The sequence below is a fragment of the Pseudophryne corroboree genome, chromosome 5, assembly GCF_028390025.1.
Source record: "Pseudophryne corroboree isolate aPseCor3 chromosome 5, aPseCor3.hap2, whole genome shotgun sequence".
NCBI lineage: Eukaryota > Metazoa > Chordata > Amphibia > Anura > Myobatrachidae > Pseudophryne > Pseudophryne corroboree.
The window spans coordinates 139,485,308-139,505,181 of NC_086448.1; the positions used below are offsets into that span (position 1 = coordinate 139,485,308).

Below are 19,874 nucleotides of genomic sequence, written 5' to 3' on the forward strand. Positions count from 1 at the left end.
AACTACACAAACATTTTTTGCATGCACTCTGCGATACATTCGTTCGCACTTCTGCTAAGCTAAAAATAACACTTTCAGTGGGCGGCGGCATATCGTTTGCACGGCTGCTAAAAACTGCTAGCGAGCGATCAACTCAGAATGACCCCCTATATGCAAAGGTTTGGGCATCTTTGCTTTAAATAACTGCTGATATCACAAATGCATTATTGCTAGGCAACCCAGGCAGTAGCTGCTGACATCAGAAAGACGCTGGACTACCCAGTAGTAGCTGAACTACCAGGTAGTAACTGCTGACATGACAAAGACACTATTGCTGGGCTACCAGGCAGTAGCTGCTGACATCACAAAGATGCTAGTGCTGGGCTACCAGGTAGTAACTGCTGACATCACAAAGGCACTAGTGCTGGACTAACAGGTAGTAGCTGCTGACCTCACAAAGGCACTAGTGCTACTGCTAAGCCAACCCAGTAGTACCTGCTGACCAGGGCCGTCTTTTCATATGGGCTCAATGGGCTCTTGCCCAAGGGACCCAAGAGTGTAAGGGCCCTATGCTGATAGCTGAGGGTCCCCTCTTTCCAGGGGTACCAGATTTTTGAAATTCGGCTCTGGGGAACCGGAGATATCCGACTTGAAAGCAGTGGTCCCCATCCTAGCCTGTTAATTGCTCTTCCCAGCCAGATATCTCGGGTTTTGTCTGACTTATAGTTTTTTTTCAGGGTATAATCCAAAAGCTGTGACCCTCCTCTTTCAGTGAACACTGGCTGCTGTTGTTTACTCTGCCCAGAACCAGAGATATCAGCCTTCAAGTAGCTGGTCCCTGCTCCAGCTCCACACGCCTAATATGCAGTTTCATATTTTCGTTGGTGAATTGCTCTGGCTTCTGAACTCTTATCCCCAAGTCCCTAGCACCTCCTGAAAGGTGGGACTCTCTAGTTTTGTATCGCATTCAAAGCTAAGAAATATATTTTCAGGAACTTGAGATATCTTTAGTCAAGTAAGCTTCCCCCCCACCGGAAAATGATGAAAATTAATCCCACTCCACTATCCACCCCTCCCCTACGTATTAAACACCCCCTAACACCTAACACCCTGGAAGTCATGTACCAGGGCTTCTTCATTCAGCCCAATGCCCCCTTCTACAGTTTAGCCCCATCTATGCAGTAAAGGAGTAATTAGCAGAAATTACTGCTTCAGGTCCTACATGCTGAGCGGAAGATAGAACATCCCCTACTACCCGCGGGACATCAAAGCTGCCGCTGATAACACCCCCACCCCTACCGCTGGAGGACAGGTAGGGGGCCCAGTGCATTTCTGTGCCCAAGGGCCAACACTGCTGTTAAGACGGCCCTGCTGCTGACATCACAAAGGCACTATTGCTGGACTACCCAGCAGTAACTGCTGACATCACAAAGGCACTGTTGCTGAGCTACCAAGCGGTATTTGCTGACATCACAAAGACACTATTGCTGGGCTACCAGGCAGTAGCTGCTGACATCACAAAGGCACTATTGTTGGGCTACCAGGTAGTAATGGCTGACATCACAAAAGCACTATTGCTGGGCTACCAGGTAGTAGCTGCTGGGCTACCAGGCAGTATCTGCTGACATCACAAAGGCAATATTGTTAGGTTACCAGGTAGTAACGATTGACATTACAAAGGCACTATTGCTCGGCTACCAGGTAGTAACTGCTGACATCACAAATACACTAGTTCTGGTCTACCAGGTAGTAGCTACTGACATCACAAAAGCACTAGTGCTGGGCTACCCAGCAGTAACTGCTAACATCACAAAGACACTAGTGCTGGGCTACCAGGTAGTAACTACTGACATCACAGAAGCACTATTGCTGGATTATCAGGTAGTAGCTGCTGACATCACCAAGGTACTATTGCTGGGCTACCAGGTAGTAGCTGCTGACATCACAAAGGCACTATTGCTGGGCTACTAGGTAGTAACTGCCGACATCACACAGGTACTATTGCTGGGCTACCAGGCAGTAGCTGCTGACTTCACAAAGGCACTATTCCTGGGATACCAGGTAGTAATGGCTGACCAGTGGCGTGCGGTGAGGTCAGTAGCTGGTGAGGCACTGCAGTCATAATGTTCGCCGAGTCCCACCATTGACCCATAGCGCTGCTATGCTGATGCCCGCTACCACCGCCAAGCAGTTACCAGTTTCTGTTGCTGTCCCTGATGCGGCAGCTTGTGCAGGTGAGAGATCTTTTCAGATCCCTCCCCGCTATTTCCCCGCAAGGTCCCTGTCAGTTGGGCAGACTCAGCAGGGGTCACTGTGCCTGCAGACCTGCCTATCTCACGCTGCCAAGCAGACCTAGCAGCAGCGTACTGCATTTACAGCAATCCTTCTCTGCCCGCGGGACTCCCAGTGACTGTACTGATCCCCGCTGCCAGAAAGTCCTTTCATGGATCCTTGATCCTCCCCTCCATGGCACTCCCTGCTCACCTGGACCCCTGACCAGCTCTCACCTGGACACACGGCGATGATGCAGTGTAACGAGAGGATCTGAGTAGAGTGCGGGGACACTGGGGACCTATAGACAAGTAGCAAACAACTCTGTAACCCACTGTTGACAGTGCCGGCAGACACCATGTGACCTGACCCATCTGGCTGTGGGGACATTAGGAGACACACACAGAGGAAGTGGGAACACGGGGCAGTGCTGTAACTAGACCTTTTAGCACTGTGTGCAAGAAATGGCAGTGGCGCCCCCCACCTTACGTAAAAGGGGGACAGAGCGCGCCGTAGGCGCGCGCAAAAAATATAGGGGTGTGGCTTCATGGGGAAGGAATATGGCTACAAAATAATTCCAATTCATATAACGGTGCACAGTAGTCTCCATTATTAAAATTACGCTGCACAGTAGCGCCATTACACCAGGTAAAGCCCCTTTTACACATTACGGCAGACAGCGTCCCCCTTTTACACATTACGGCGGACAGCGTCCCCTTTTTACACATTACGACAGCCAGTCCCCCTTTTTACACATTATGGCAGACAGCGTCCCCTTTGTACACATTACGGTAGACCACGTCCCCTTTTTACACAGTGCGGCAGCCAGCGTCCCCCTTTTTACACAGTACGGCAGACAGCGTCCCCTTTTTACACATTACGGCAGACAGCGTCCCATTTTTTACACATTACAGCAGACTGCGTCCCCCTTTTTACACAGTACGGCAGACAGCGTCCCCTTTTTACACATTACGGCAGACAGCGTCCCATTTTTTACACATTACAGCAGACTGCGTCCCCCTTTTTACACAGTACGGCAGACAGCGTCCCCTTTTTACACATTACGGCAGACAGCGTCCCCCTTTTTACACAGTACGGCACACAGCGTCCCCCTTTTATATATATATATATATATATATATATAATATACAGATGAGGTCCCTGCACTTGCCCTTTGAAATCCACGTGATAATGCTCAGGTGCCATCCGAGGAATTAATCCGATATAACAAACGAAATGGCGGCACTCCGAGACTGCTTAGTGTGAAGAAATGCTGCTTTATTAATAGAGTAGCATTTCTTTACACTCAGCAGTCTCGGAGTGCAGCCATTTCGTTTGTAATATAGCTCTGGTAAAATCCACATTGACAATATACAGTGCCAGGACACATGAGCAATTGCTTTGTATAATAATAACATGGGTTTCATAGAGTTAACTCACCAAGCCCTGACCACACTTCAGCCGGTATAGGGGGAGGGAGAAACTGAGTACAGGGAGAGCGTTTTACTTTCTGTTTCTGCTATCACTGATAGCAGAAGTCCGTGCATGCAGGGAGAGGAACTTTTCTGCCTGATGGTAATGAGAGCACAGGACTCCCCTGCATGCTGTGGCTGACAGAGACCCACTATGTGAGTATTATGGCAAGGACATCACTGCTGTGGGGAGACACAGTCACTACAAAGCAAACTGCCGCCCGGCTCCCTCTCCCTTCTGCCTGCTCACTGCTCAGTTCTGACCAGCAGCAGCATGACAGCTCGCTAGGAGGGAGGGAGGGAGGAGAGAGAGAGATCTCGATCTCTACTTACCAGACCTGGCTGCTGCAGACGCTGCTGCTCCTTCTTCCCCCGTCCAGCGCAGCCGGATGCAGTCACTGCCAGTGCTCTATCTCATGCCCAATCACAGGGACAGGGGCGCTGCGGCACTTACACTGGTGCCGCTTCCAGGACATTTTTCAATGGTCTTTTCGGCCACTTTTCTTGGCCCCGCCCCCTGCCCGGCCCCTGCTACCGCCGAATTACAGTGCACAGTGGGAGGCACCGTTCTCGGTGCCGCAAAAGGACATTTAAATACCCATTTAATATCTAAAAACATTAACATAATATAAAGAAGATTCTTATGACACAGATTATGTGTCACAAGTATCTTCTTTGTATTATTTTAATCAGGAATGACAGGGGAGGCACTGCCTCCCCTGCCTCCCCTGACTGCACGTCCCTGTGGCTGACATCACAAAAGCACTATTGCTGGGCTACCAGGTATTAGCTGCTGATATCACAAAGGCACTGTTGTTGGGCTACCAGACAGTAGCTGCTGACACTACAAAGGCACTGTTGCTGGGCTACCAGGCAGTATCTGCTGACATCACAAAGGCACTATTGCTGGGTTACCAGGTATTAGCTGCTGATATCACAAAGGCACTATTGTTGGGCTACCAGACAGTAGCTGCTGACACCACAAAGGCACTATTGTTGGTCTACCAGGTAGTAATGGCTGACATCACAAATACACTAGTGCTGGGCTACCAGGTAGTAGCTGCTGACATCACAAAAGCACTATTGCTGGGCTACCCAGCAGTAACTGCTAACATCACAAAGACACTAGTGCTGGGCTACCAGGTAGTAACTACTGAAAGAACAAAAGCACTAATGCTGGGCTATCAGGTGGTAGCTGCTGACATCACAAAAGCACTATTGCTGGGCTACCAGAAAGTAGCTGCTGACATCACAAAGGCATTATTGCTGGATTACCAGGTAGTAGCTGCTGACATAACCAAGTTACGATTGCTGGGCTACCAAGTAGTAGCTGCTGACATCACAAAGGCACTATTGCTGGGCTACCAGGTAGTAACTGCTGACATCACAAAGACACTAGTGCTGGGCTACCAGGTAGTAGCTGCTGACATCACAAAGGCACTATTGTTGGGCTACTAGGTAGTAGCTGCTGACATCACAAAAGCACTATTGTTGGGCTACCGGGTAGCAACGGCTGACATCACAAAGACACTAGTGCTGGGCTACCAGGTAGTAGCTGCTGTCATCACAAAGACACTATTGTTGGGCTACCAGTGCCTTTGTGTTGACATCACAAAGGCACTATTGCTGGGCTACCAGGTAGTAACTGCTGACATCACAATTCACTATTGTTGGGCTACCAGGTAGTAACGGCTGACATCACAAATACACTAGTGCTGGGCTACCAGGTAGTAGCTGCTCACATCACAACGGCACTATTGTTGGACTACCAGACAGTAGCTGCTGACACCACAAAGGCACTATTGTTGGTCTACCAGGTAGTAATGGCTGACATCACAAATACACTAGTGCTGGGCTACCAGGTAGTAGCTGCTGACATCACAAAAGCACTATTGCTGGGCTACCCAGCAGTAACTGCTAACATCACAAAGACACTAGTGCTGGGCTACCAGGTAGTAACTACTGAAAGAACAAAAGCACTAATGCTGGGCTATCAGGTGGTAGCTGCTGACATCACAAAAGCACTATTGCTGGGCTACCAGGAAGTAGCTGCTGACATCACAAAGGCATTATTGCTGGATTACCAGGTAGTAGCTGCTGACATAACCAAGTTACGATTGCTGGGCTACCAAGTAGTAGCTGCTGACATCACAAAGGCACTATTGCTGGATTACCAGGTAGTAGCTGCTGACATCACCAAGGTACTATTGCCGAGCTACCAAGTAGTAGCTGCTGACATCACAAAGGTACTATTGCTGGGCTAACAGGTAGTAACTGCTGACATCACAAATACACTAGTGCTGGGCTACCAGGAAGTAGCTGCTCACATCACAACGGCACTATTGTGGGGCTACCAGGTAGTAGCTGCTGACATCACAAAAGCACTATTGCCGGGCTACCCAGCAGTAACTGCTAACATCGCAAAGACACTAGTGCTGGGCTACCAGGTAGTAACTACTGACATCCCAAAAGCACTATTGCTGGGCTACCAGGTAGTAGCTGCTGGCATCACAAAGGCACTAGTGCTGGGCTACCAGGTAGTAGTTGCTGACATCACAAAGGCACTAGTGCTGAGCTACCAGGTAGTAGTTGCTGACATCACAAAGGCACTATTGCTGGGGTACCAGGCAGTATCTGCTGACATCACAAAGGCACTATTGCTGGGCTACCAGGTAGTAACTGCTGACATCATAATTCACTATTGTTGGACTACCAGGTATTAACGGCTGACATCACAAAAGCACTATTGCTGGGCTACCCAGCAGTAACTGCTATCATCACAAATACACTAGTGCTGGGCTACCAGGTAGTAACTGCTGACATCACAGAAGCACTATTGCTTGGCTACCAGGTAGTAGCGGCTGACATCACAAAGACACTTGTGCTGGGCTACCAGGAAGTAGCTGCTGACATCACAAAGGCATTATTGCTGGATTACCAGGTAGTAGCTGCTGACATCTTCAAGGTACTATTGCTGGGCTTCCAGGTAGTAGCTGCTGACATCACAAAGGCACTATTGCTGGACTGCCCAGCAGTAACTGCCACATCACAAAGACACTAGTGCTTAGCTACCAGGTAGTAGATGCTGACATCACAAAGATACTATTGCTGGGCTACCAGGTAGTAACTGCTGACATCACGAAGATACTGGTGCTGGGCTACCAGGTAGTAACTGCTGACATCACAGAAGCACTATTGCTGGGTACAAGGTAGTAGCTGCTGACATCACAGAAGCACTATTGCTGAGCTACCAGGTAGTAGCTGCTGACATCACAAAGACATTAGTGCTGGGCTACCAGGAAGTAGCTGCTGAGATCACAAAGGCATTAATGCTGGATTACCAGATAGAAGCTGCTGACATCGCCAATGCACTATTGCTGGGCTACCAGGTAGTAGCTGCTGACATCACAAAGGCACTATTGCAGTGCTACCAGGTAGTAGCTGCTGACATCACAAAGGCACTATTGTTTGTCCACCAGGTAATAGCTGCTGACATGACAATTGCACTATTGTTGGGCTACCGGGTAGTAACGGCTGACATCACAAAGACACTAGTGCTGGGCTACCAGGTATTAGCTGTTGTCATCACAAAGGCACTATTGTTGGGCTACCAGGTAGTAACTGTTGACATCACAAAGACACTAGTGCTGGACTGCCCAGCATTAACTGCTGACATCACAAAGACACTAGTGCTTAGCTACCAGGTAGTAAATGCTGACATCACAAAGGCACTATTGTTGGGCTACCAGGTAGTAACTGCTGACATCACAAAAGCACTATTGCTGGACTGCCCAGCAGTACCTGCTGACATCACAAAGACACTAGTGCTTAGCTACCAGGTAGCAAATGCTGACATCAAAATGGCACTATTGCTGGGCTACCAGGCAGTAGCTGCTGACATCACAAAGGCACTATTGTTGGGCTACCAGGCAGTAGCTGCTGACATCACAAAGACACTAGTGCTGGACTACCAGGTTGTTGCTGCTGACATCTCAAAAGCACTATTGTTGGGCTACCGGGTAACGGCTGACATCACAAAGACACTAGTGCTAGGCTACCAGGTAGTAGCTGCTGTCATCACAAAGGCACTATTGAGAGGGGAAGGGGGTATGAGAGGGGGATGGAGGTTGAGAGGGGGATGGAGGTTGAGAGCGGGAGGGGGTGTGAGAGGGGGATGGAAGAAGTCTTTCTTTTGTGCTGGGCTACCAGGCAGTAGATGCTGAATTCACAAAGACACTAGTGCTGGGCTACCAGGTAGTAGCTGCTGACATCACAATGGCATTATTGTTGGGCTACCAGGCAGTAGCTGCTGACATCACAAAGGTACTATTGTTGGGCTACCAGGCAGTAGCTGCTGACATCACAAAGGCACTATTGTTGGGTTACCAGGTAGTAACGACTGACATCACAAAAGCACTATTGTTGGGCTACCAGGCAGTAGCTGCTGACATCACAATAGCATTATTGTTGGGCTACCAGGCAGTAGCTGCTGACATCACAAAGGTACTATTGTTGGGCTACCAGGCAGTAGCTGCTGACATCACAAAGGCACTATTGCTGGGTTACCAGATAGTAACGACTGACACCACAAAAGCACTATTGTTGGGCTACCAGGCAGTAGCTGCTGACATCACAATGGCATTCTTGTTGGGCTACCAGGCAGTAGCTGCTGACATCACAAAGGCACTATTGTTGGGCTACCAGGCAGTAGCTGCTGACATCACAAAGACACTAGTGCTGGACTACCAGGTTGTTGCTGCTGACATCTCAAAAGCACTATTGTTGGGCTACCGGGTAGTAACGGCTGACATCACAAAGACACTAGTGCTAGGCTACCAGGTAGTAGCTGCTGTCATCACAAAGGCACTATTGAGAGGGGAAGGGGGTAAGAGAGGGGGATGGAGGTTGAGAGGGGGTATGAGAGGGGGATGGAGCTTGAGAGCGGGAGGGGGTGTGAGAGGGGGATGGAAGAAGTCTTTCTTTTTCTTGTACATTAGATTCACTATTGCTGGGCTACCAGGTAGTAACTGCTGACATCACAAAGGCACTATTGCTGGACTGCCCAGCAGCAACTTCTGACATCACAAGGACACTAGTGCTGGGCTACCAGGTAGTAGCTGCTGACATCAGAAAGGCACTATTGTTGGGCTACCAGGCAGTAGCTGCTGACACTATTGTTGTGCTAATATGGTAGTAATTGCTGACATCACAAAAGCACTATTGCTGGGCTACCAAGTTGTAACTGCTGACATCACAAATACACTATTGCTGGGCTACCAGGTAGTCACTGCTGACATCACAAAGGCACTATTGCTGGGCTACCTGGTAGTAGTTGCTGACATCACAAAGACACTAGTGCTGGGCTACAAGGCAGTAGATGCTAAATTCACAAAGACACTAGTGCTGGGCTACCAGGTAGTAGCTGCTGACATCACAATGGCATTATTGTTGGGCTACCAGGCAGTAGCTGCTGACATCACAAAGGCACTATTGTTGGGCTACCAGGCAGTAGCTTCTGACATCACAAAGGCACTATTGCTGGGTTACCAGGTAGTAACGACTGACATCACAAAAGCACTATTGTTGGGCTACCAGGCAGTAGCTGCTGACATCACAATGGCATTATTGTTGGGCTACCAGGCAGTAGCTGCTGACATCACAAAGGTACTATTGTTGGGTTACCAGGTAGTAACGACTGACATCACAAAAGCACTATTGTTGGGCTACCAGGCAGTAGCTGCTGACATCACAATGGCATTATTGTTGGGCTACCAGGCAGTAGCTGCTGACATCACAAAGGCACTATTGTTGGGTTACCAGGTAGTAACGACTGACATCACAAAAGCACTATTGTTGGGCTACCAGGCAGTAGCTGCTGACATCACAATGGCATTATTGTTGGGCTGCCAGGCAGTAGCTGCTGACATCACAAAGGTACTATTGTTGGGCTACCAGGCAGTAGCTGCTGACATCACAAAGGCACTATTGCTGGGTTACCAGATAGTAACGACTGACACCACAAAAGCACTATTGTTGGGCTACCAGGCAGTAGCTGCTGACATCACAATGGCATTATTGTTGGGCTACCAGGCAGTAGCTGCTGACATCACAAAGGTACTATTGTTGGGCTACCAGGCAGTAGCTTCTGACATCACAAAGGCACTATTGCTGGGTTACCAGGTAGTAAAGACTGACATCACAAAAGCACTATTGTTGGGCTACCAGGCAGTAGCTGCTGACATCATAATGGCATTATTGTTGGGCTACCAGGCAGTAGCTGCTGACATCACAAAGGTACTATTGTTGGGCAGGGCTACCAGGCAGTAGCTGCTGACATCACAAAGGCACTATTGCTGGGCTACCAGATAGTAACGACTGACACCACAAAAGCACTATTGTTGGGCTACCAGGCAGTAGCTGCTGACATCACAAAGACACTAGTGCTGGGCTACCAGGCAGTAGATGCTGAATTCACAAAGACACTAGAGCTGGGCTATCAGGTAGTAGCTGCTGACATCACTATGGCATTATTGTTGGGCTACCAGGCCGTAGCTGCTGACATCACAAAGACACTAGTGCTGGTCTACCAGGTAGTAGCTGCTGACATCACAAAAGCACTATTGCAGGGCTACCGGGTTGTAACGGCTGACATCACAAAGACACTAGTGTTGGGCTACCAGGAAGTAACTGCAGTCATCACAAAGGCACTATTGTTGGGCTACCAGGTAGTAGCTGCTGACATCACAAAAGCACTATTGCTGGGCTACCAGGTAGTAGATGTTGACCTCACAAAGACAGTATTGCTGGGCTACCAGGTAGTAGCTGCTGACATCACAAAGACACTAGTCCTGGGCTACCAGGAAGTAGCTGCTGTCATAACAAAGGCACTATTGTTGGGCTACTAGGTAATAGCTGCTGACATCACAAAAGCACTATTGTTGGGCTACCCTGCAGTAACTGCTGACATCACAAAGTCACTAGTGCTGGGCTACCAGGTAGTAGATGCTGACATCACAGAAGCACTATTGCTGTGCTACCAGGTAGTAACTGCTGTCATCACAAAGTACTATTGCTTGTCTACCAGGTAGTAGCTGCTGACATCACAAAGAAACTATTGCTGGGCTACCAGGTAGTAGCTGCTGACATCACAAAGACACTAGTGTTGGGCTACCAGGTAGTAGCTGCTGACATCACAAAGACAGTATTGCTGGGCTACCAGGTAGTATCTGCTGACATCAAAAATGCACTAGTGCTGTTCTTCCCATCTTGGATTCTGGATTTTCCCTTTATATAGTAAAAAAAAGTCATAGAAACAGGCAAAAGGATAGGGGGATATACCTCAAGTATGTGATGCTTTCCCTCTTTAAACTGAAATTGAATGCTGAGGTACATTTGTATTTCATCCAGAAATGAGTGAGTGAAATCCCTGAGGAATTGGAGTGACAAGACATTTGTGTATGTCAACATATTGTCTGCAGAATGCCGCTCAGCGATGCGATCTTTACTCAATTGCGATCACATCGCAGAATGGTAAATTAAGTCAGGTCCCCTGAATACTCAGCATGGCTGAGTATGCAGGCGTACCACCACCATCTTTTTCTTCACAGCAGCTGCATGTCAAGTCATGCAGTCGCCCCAAAAATGCCACACCAATGCCCCAACCATGGCCACCATTGTCAATTATAATGCGATCACATCCTTCCGGGATGCGATCGCACTGTGAAAAATTACGCACACACGCTGCGGCTGCTGCACATGCACAGTAGTCCGAAAAACACTAGATTGCTATTTTCGAACTTCTGCGTTATGACCTGAATGAGGTCCTATGTCTGCTATTCTATACTCCTTGTTGCTGATTGCAAACTGGGGTTTATCCAGGTGCCATCGGATTTGCTATCAGTGATAGTGCTGTATGTAAATGCAGCAGGAGGCGTCAATTACATGCAGACACCTCCTGCTGCAGTAATGATCCAAGTTGCAGCATTGGATCAAAGCACCCACCATCGGTTGGCTTACAGCACTCATGGTGCCTCGCAAGTCACCCGTCGCAGAGGCCAGGAAATCTCCATCCTACAACGGAGAGCACTGGCCTCTTCTCATCCCCTAAACGGCGGTGACACACCTCCATTTTCTCCAAATGGATCCCGTCACCGCTCTTGAAACGACATCAGACTGTCAATCAATGACAGTGTAGTGTTGGGCTGAGTCCTATGACGTAGGACCTGTTTGCGCATGCGCAGAATGGGTCCTGCGCATGCACAAAGTACCAAAAAACTTTGCGCCAATGGTCTCAGGTGCAGCTGCTCCTGAATAACCACCACACTGCTTCAGCCACCAATGGGGTTCTCTTTTTAAGTATTTCTTGGTGCTACAATATGCAAATGCTCAATAAACCCTGCACCTTGTCTGGTATAATAGTACTAAGTAGAGATGAGCTTGCTCGGATTTCAGAAATTCGAGCCCACCCGAACTTCTGGAATCTGAGGGAATCCGAGCGGTGGTTTGGGTTTTCCCGCCTTTGCTCGGATTCCAAATTCCCACAACAGTGACGTTGCACCGTTTCTCATTGTCCACGCTGCTGTGCTGGCTGCTGGGCTGTGCTGTGTCATGTCCGGTGGCTGTTGTGCTGTGTCCATCTACTCAAATGGCTGTGCTGTGTCCAGTGGCTGTTTGACTGTGTTCATCCACTCCGTGTGTCCAGTGGCTGTTGCTGTTCCCATGCCCTCCCTGTGTCTATCCATTCAAGTGGCAGTGCTGTGTCCAGTGGCTGATGTGCTGTGTCGATCCACTCCCTGTGTCCAATGGCTGCTGTTGTGTCCATCCACTCCATGTGTCCATCCTCTCAAGTGGCTGTACTGTGTTCTGTGGTTGCTGTTCTGTGTCCATCCACTCCCTGTGTCCAGTGGCTATTGCCATTCCCATACACTCCCTGTGTCTATCCGCTCAAGTGGCTGTGCTGTGTCCACAGGCTGCTGTGCTGTGTCCATCCACTCCATGTGTCCAGTGGCTACTACTGTTCCCATCCACTCCCTGTGTCTATCCGCTCAAGTGGCTGTGCTGTGTCCAGAGGCTGCTGTGCTGTGCCCATCCACTCCATGTGTCCAGTGGCTACTACTGTTCCCATCCACTCCCTGTGTCTATCCACTCAAGTGGCTGTGCTGTGTCCAGAGGCTGCTGTGCTGTGTCCATCCACTCCATGTGTCCAGTGGCTACTACTGTTCCCATCCACTCCCTGTGTCTATCCACTCAAGTGGCTGTGCTGTGTCCAGTGGCTGCTGTGCTGTGCAGATCCACTCCAGTGCTTCTGACATATCTGACAAGTGTTCATACACTCCAGTGCTGCTGATGTATATGTCCTGTGTTCATCCCAAAAAAGTTTTTACATTTTTAAAAAGTTGAAAAAATGTTTGTTTTTAAACTTAACAAAAAGTTGAAAAAAGTAAAAAAAAAATGCTTTGTACAACCTGTTTGCTGTACCCCCACTGTGTTCACATAATTTATAAGCTGACCTACCTGTACAGTGTCCATACACTCCAGTGCTGCTGACGTATCTGTCAAATATCGGTACACTCCAGTGCTGCTGACATATCTGTCCAGTGTCCATCCACTGTCCATCATCCATAAACTCCATTGCTGCTGACGTAGCTGTCCAGTATTTTACGCTCCAGTGCTGCTGACGTATCTCTCCAGTATTATACACTCCAGTGCTGCTGACGTATCTGTCCAGTGTCCATCCATAAGTAAAGATGGTTATAAGGACATAATAGAAATTGAGGATGCTTGTGTGGATGTGGAATAGGATGAGGGGGATATGTGTGTACTACTACTATCTGACACTGAGGATCAGCCACCAGTGGCTGCAGCTCATGCCCATGATAAAAAGAAAGTGACTGTGATGCCTAAGTATAAAACCAAAAAAGCCGCATCTTGGGTGTGGGATTATTTTCACCCAAATCCTGTAAATGTTTGTGAAGGCATCTGCTCCATTTGTGAGGCCAAAGTTAGTAGAGGTTATCCATCTAGGCTCTTACTCCATGTTATGTTATTAGCTATGAATTGTAAGCTTGCAAGCAGGGCATTCCTACCTCTATGTCTGTCTGTTATTACTCAGTTTTGTTCTATTACTGTTGTTCCAACTGTAAAGCACAAAGGAATTCCTGTAATGTGTACCTCCATTGGTTGCACACCTTGCCAGCAATAACCTACGCAGTGCGCCCCACATGGCTGCCTCAGATGGTTCCTCCATGGGCAGGGTGTGCTTCATTTGGATCTTTCCATGCAGGGTATAGCATACTCCTACACACGTGTCAGTTTTCCCATACATGCATTTGGCCCTTGTATGGCTCATCTCCCACTGTGTAACCTTCGTAGTGCGCCCAACATGGCTGCCTTATCTGGTGTGCTTGTGGATGGGATGAAAAATACATGGACCTGATGGTTTTATTGGAAACCTACTCTGAACTTAAGGACTCTGCAATCTCCCCATTTTGTGTTCTCTTCTAGGGGTGGACTATTCCACCCTGGGTAATCCTACGCAGTGCGCCTAAGATGGCTGCCGCACCTGGTACATTGTGAGGGTGGAATACACTGCCCCTGGAGGGTATTACCCAAAATGCCTACACCAATAATGCATTATGCTTTCTGTGTCTTTATTGTCTGTGTGGTTTATCTTTTGATGTAATACTTAAATCTTCTGTATTATGTTCACTGTTTGAGTTCTAGTTGGCGCCGCGGATGGCTGCCTCGGTGCTGCTCTGACAAGCAGCCCTCGTTTTTAGTCTTGCATATATAATATGTCTAATATGTCAAGTTTACTGTACAGTTGCAATGTGCAGTATGAACTCATACGTGTAATGTATGCTATGTTTTTCCCCCTTTTTATGCTATGTATTCCCCCTTCATGTTGCTGCTTGGCGATGCATTGTACCACAAAGATTTCCTAGTGTACGTGAGTACACCTGGCCAATAAAGCTGATTCTGATTCTGAATATGCTGCACTATATAAGAAACTGCTAATGTGCTGTGAGTTCATGACATTTATTTTACAAGATTATAATGTAATTAACACCCTCATCATCAACCTCCTCATTAGTGATCAGAGGTAGTTCTTCCAAAAAATTGGTTTGTGAGGGTCCAAACAAACCAAGCACTTCAGCCATAAAAGTGTCAGTCCCTGTCGCTAAAGTGCTTGGTTTGTTAAACTCTGCATGTCCTTTTTAATACCCAACATAAAAATGTGGGGGGGGGAGGGGCAAGCACAATTTCATCTTGCACAACTTTTCTTTTCATTATGGGCTGTTTTTTGAGGGAGCAATGGTAACTGTCTATTTTTCATAGACAAACATTTTTATTGGTTATTTTTCCAACATTACTAAGTAATGTGCCTCACAAATGTTAATTTTAATGAATCAATTGATCACTCAGTAATTTTTATTTTTTTATTTTATTGCTTCTTTGTTTTTTTACTGGTAGGCCTCACACATAATATTTAGTAATTTACATCAGTCTCTGCCCTAGTGAACCATACAGTTGCCTAGTGGCTCTCTGTGATATCCCCTTCCATCTTCTCACTTGGGAGGGGGCTGCTGGGAGGCGAGGGGGCTGTTGGTAAGGGAGATATCTGCTTGGGGATGTAGTTCTCCCTGCTGCTGCCTCAAGGGGGGTGGAATACACACTCACGGGAGTCACACCACTGATACTTACACTCACACATACTACACACACACATATACTTACAATCACACATACTGTACTTAAACACACTCACACACATACTTACACACCGTTGCTGCAGAAGACCGGACCCTAACGCTGGAAGAAGAAGACACTGCTTCGGAAAGATGAGAAATTACTAATTAAGCTAATTGGAAACTTACAATTGCTTAATTAGTCCTGATGGGGTGTTCTGCAAGGGTGCCAGAGCAAGTCCCGCTGATTTTTACTAAAAATAATGATTTTTGGAAGAATCAGACTTACTCTAGGGGTGTGAGAAAAAAGACGCAGTGATTTCTGAAATCACTGCATCTCATTACCTCTCCTGAAATTGAACAGGAAAATTCCACCTGCGGCTGCTGGAGAAAACTGCGCACAATTGAATATGCCCTTATATGTTTTGTTCATATGATAGATTTTGACAACATATACAGTTGATATATGGCACCTAATATTGCCATATATGGCAGCCTCCGGAGAGGAGACATCTTACATAGAGGAGAGGCCTTAGCACAATTGAAAACATATGCGTTGGCCCTAACTACTGATAATACTTTGGACACATTACTGTAGAGGAAATACTACTACATTTAACTACACTTAGCAACATCTCATGGGATTTAGAAAGAGTGCAAGGTTTGTCTGGATTACAAGGGCTTTCTGTTAATAAGACAGAGTAGCTCACTAAATGAACAATAGATTTTTTATTTTTGTAGCTTGTGAACGCAATTTTTATATAATGTAAGTGGTGAGGTTTAGAAACTAAAAGCGGTTAAAGAAGAGATGATGTGTATTTTAGGGTTCTATTTGGATTTAGCAACAGGGACATGTTTTGGCAGAGAGTCGGCTCACTGTGTAATGAATATTCAAAAGATTGTTAAAAGAACATTTACCAAGGCAACTGCTAATACATGTGGAACCTATAACCTGCTTACTTACACAGGGGTGTGTTGTGTGTGGACCCTTAATGTATTACATATGTGATTAGGCCTCTGAAGTATTTGTCTCCTGACTAGCTGGTGGAAAGTCAGGACAAGACTCCAAGATATGGTGCACTGGGACCGCCAAGCCCCTATAATGGTCATAAGATTAATGAAGTTAGAGAGGAATAATTCAGTGACTGATGAGGCTCTGGAAATTGCTTCCATGTGGTTTGGTGCTACCATCTACTTTGAAAGCACAACATGTTATTTACTGTGAATGCTTATAATTTTTTGCAGTAATGGTTTATATTATTAGATTATAATTAATTATTACAGGAATTAGATTATAATTAATTATTAACCTTTAATAAAATATTGTGCATGCATTTAACTGTGATATATAGAAAATGTGTAATCATTCACATCAGTGGAGCTTGCGGTCTATATTCTTCTCCACCCAAATACACTAGGGTAATTATAATCTAAAAACTATTAACCATCTAGTAGGTTTTTGGACAGTGGGTAGAAACCAGAGCACCTGGAGACAGCCAAAGAGAAAATATATAGGCTTCATACAGGTGGTCTGGAATTGGAGAGATGACCCATGCACAACAATGCAGCCTTACTGTGCCACTGTGCCAGCTTATAGACTTGGACTGTTAGTTATTAGAGTTTAGAATTAAAAAAAAAAAAATAGACATTTTTTATCTTTCACCAAGGTCATTGATAACTAATACTAGCACCAGTGATTCTTACCATCTGCTTTTAATGCATTTCCTTTTTAGAAGCATGGTTTACTTTTACACTTGTTTACATTTTTAAAGAGCCTCAAGTTCATGAGTTCTATGAAGCAAGACAGGTGCATGCCCATGCATATCTTAATTTAATAGTACAATCAAAAATGTTGGTCCACTGTACTTATTGACTAAGTATAACTTCTTCACCAGACTTCAATGTTCCAGCACACATATTTAAATAAATACATGTTCATAAGCCTTTGCAAAAGGACATAGGACTCTTATATGACAGGTGTGTGAGTCATTGCCTGAAAGTTTCTGTATATGGCGAGCTGTTTTGCGTTCCATAGAAATATACATCTGTTCACTACTTTCCTTTACACACGTGTATGACACATGTCCAACATGCTATCTGTGATATCCTTTTATGGAATTAACATTAGATGGTTATTCTCTGTCTTTCATCTCTCTTTGGACAGTGGTTGTATGCCTGGTTTACTGCCTCTTGGGTGTGGGGATATGTAGGAGTCTGAACTTACAGAGTGGTGAATTTTCATTTTAAGGTGCATGACTATATATTTTAGGCCTGCCTCAGCCAACTAAAGCCCTAGGCCAGAGGTTCTCAAAGGTGGTCCTCAAGGCACCCCAACAGTCCAGGTTTTAAGTATATCCATGCTTGACCACAGGTTACTTAATTAGTACCTCGGTCAAATTGATTTAACCATCTGTGCTAAGCCATAGATATACTTAAAACCTGGACCATTGGTGTGCCTTGAGGACCGCATTTGAGAACCGCTGTCCTAGGCAATCCTCCAGACCCCCAGGCCTTTAGAGGGCATTAGGCCTCACCTCGGTAAGGCCATATACCACGAACACCATCTGTACTGTGCAGCAGGTGCTAGGCCTACTGTACATAAGGGAATTAGGCCTGAGCACAAGAAGTGGATTGCCCCATATTTTATTGAAACTGGTGTGCCCTGTCCTAAATACTGTAGAAGATATTTAGGATGTGTATTTTGCAAATCATATAGATCCTATAAATGTATTTATTTATTTATTAATTCATATTTAATAGTATATCTCATGAATAATTTACCACTTTAATTGGCAGATCATGCCAATGATATATCTCACTTGCAAGATAATTCCCAAATAATTTCTTATGTTAAATGTCCCTGACCAAAATGACCCAAATGTTAATATTGTACTTATAAATTACAGTAACAATTAAACTTAATGAAAGGAGTGAGTAAAAATAGAATTTCCTTTCTTTTCTGTGTTTCCTTATAAGAAGGTTTAAAATATGTAGAACATGTAATAGGCAATACTGATAGCAATAGGAGGACTTGCAGGAGAATTTGTCTTTGAACCCACTGCCCTTCTGTTGTACTCCCTGAGGACAGAACTAACATTCTGTCTTTCTGCAGTTTGTGTGTTGCATTTAACCTTTCAGGTCCTCATAGGTTTGGTACCATCATTCACTTCTTTACATTCATCCATGGTCCACAATGTCACAGCAACACTCAACAACACAGTGCAATGTTTGGGCAAATGGCACACAATTGACCTTTTCAGGAATTTCATTGATTTCAAAATCAGCACATTGGATACAGATGAAGTGTCTTTTGGACAAATGACACACATTATATGTGAATGTGGAGAAGACCAAAATACCAGAAAAATACAAGAAAAGCGTTTGATCTCTAGAAGCAAAGTGAATGAGTTGGACCCTGCAAATAAGTGTAATTCCCTATTGCATACACCCACTGCACATGTCTGCCTAGAGTGCAGTCATCTATTCTATTCATGCCATTTGTAAAGTATCCCACTTTATATTATCTATGTGATTTCCCATTTTATAACCTTTGCCTATTTTCTCTTTCCCATCAACATTCGTTTCGTATGTCCACTCCTGAATGTTGCTGTCTTACCATATCCTTCCTGATTTCTCCTTAGGGGCCTCCTCATTTCATCTTTATTTGTCTCTTGTCTTTTGTGTACTTTTTTCCCTTTGTGTCTCTTTATTCTTTTCCATATTTTGACTCAATCCTACCCAATGTCTTTTGAGTTTTGACTACTCCCAGCCTATCATTGAGTGATGTCTGTGTTCTGATGAGAACGTCCAATGTGCGGCTTCTCCACTATAGCATTGACTAAGGGGCTTATTTATCAAATAATATTGGCAGATATTCCCCCGAAAATATCTGTGTCCCCCATACATTAAGTATCCCCCAAATGTACAATTGAGGGACTGCAGCATATATCTCCATATGTTCCTCCGTATGCTCCATACGTTCCTCCATTTCTGCATCTGTCAGATTTTTTTCGTATCCTAGAGTTTGGTCCCCTCAGCTAACGCCAGCCCGTTGTAGCCTATGGGCTACATTTTGCAAAATATACAGGAAGGGTTCCTCTGGAACCCTCCCCAGCAGTGGTCGCTGCACATGCATGGTCATTAGACAGCGCATGCACAAAACTCACGATAGAGGAGTCAAAAGGCCGCTGATGCGGTCACTTAACTCTGAGCACATTTCAGGAATCAGCTCATTTCGGGGCCCCTGTCCCTGCTTTGTATAAAGATACATTCAGGCGGTGTTATATTTCTCATTGCTGGCGGTGACAAGAAATTACAATTGTCAGGTATAAAACCCAATATTTGATAAATATGCTTAAAAAAAGAGAGATGCAAACCTAAACCTAAATTGACTAGTGTAAAAGAGAACAGAAAACTTAAATTTAAGTTTTAATAAAAAATAAATAAATGAATGAACAAAAGCAAA

General features: G+C 45.8%; 2 long non-coding RNA genes across 3 annotated transcripts in view; one reads left to right on the top strand and one right to left on the bottom strand.

Annotated features, from left to right (window-relative positions):
• LOC134928864 (uncharacterized) overlaps positions 1–4,235 on the bottom strand; it is a 31,186-nt gene extending 26,951 nt beyond the window's left edge. The window contains exon 1 of the long non-coding RNA XR_010178078.1: positions 4,056–4,235. This is a non-coding gene — a long non-coding RNA (uncharacterized LOC134928864). The remainder of the gene's footprint in view (positions 1–4,055) is intronic.
• The window catches only part of LOC134928866 (uncharacterized), a 290,670-nt gene that overhangs the window by 156,260 nt on the left and 114,536 nt on the right, over positions 1–19,874 (top strand). The window contains exon 1 of one of the 2 annotated variants that reach the window (XR_010178080.1): positions 3,685–3,878. The exons of the other annotated variant lie outside the window; for it this stretch is intronic. This is a non-coding gene — a long non-coding RNA (uncharacterized LOC134928866). Of the gene's footprint in view, positions 1–3,684; positions 3,879–19,874 lie in introns of those variants that run through there. 2 annotated transcript variants of the gene reach the window in all.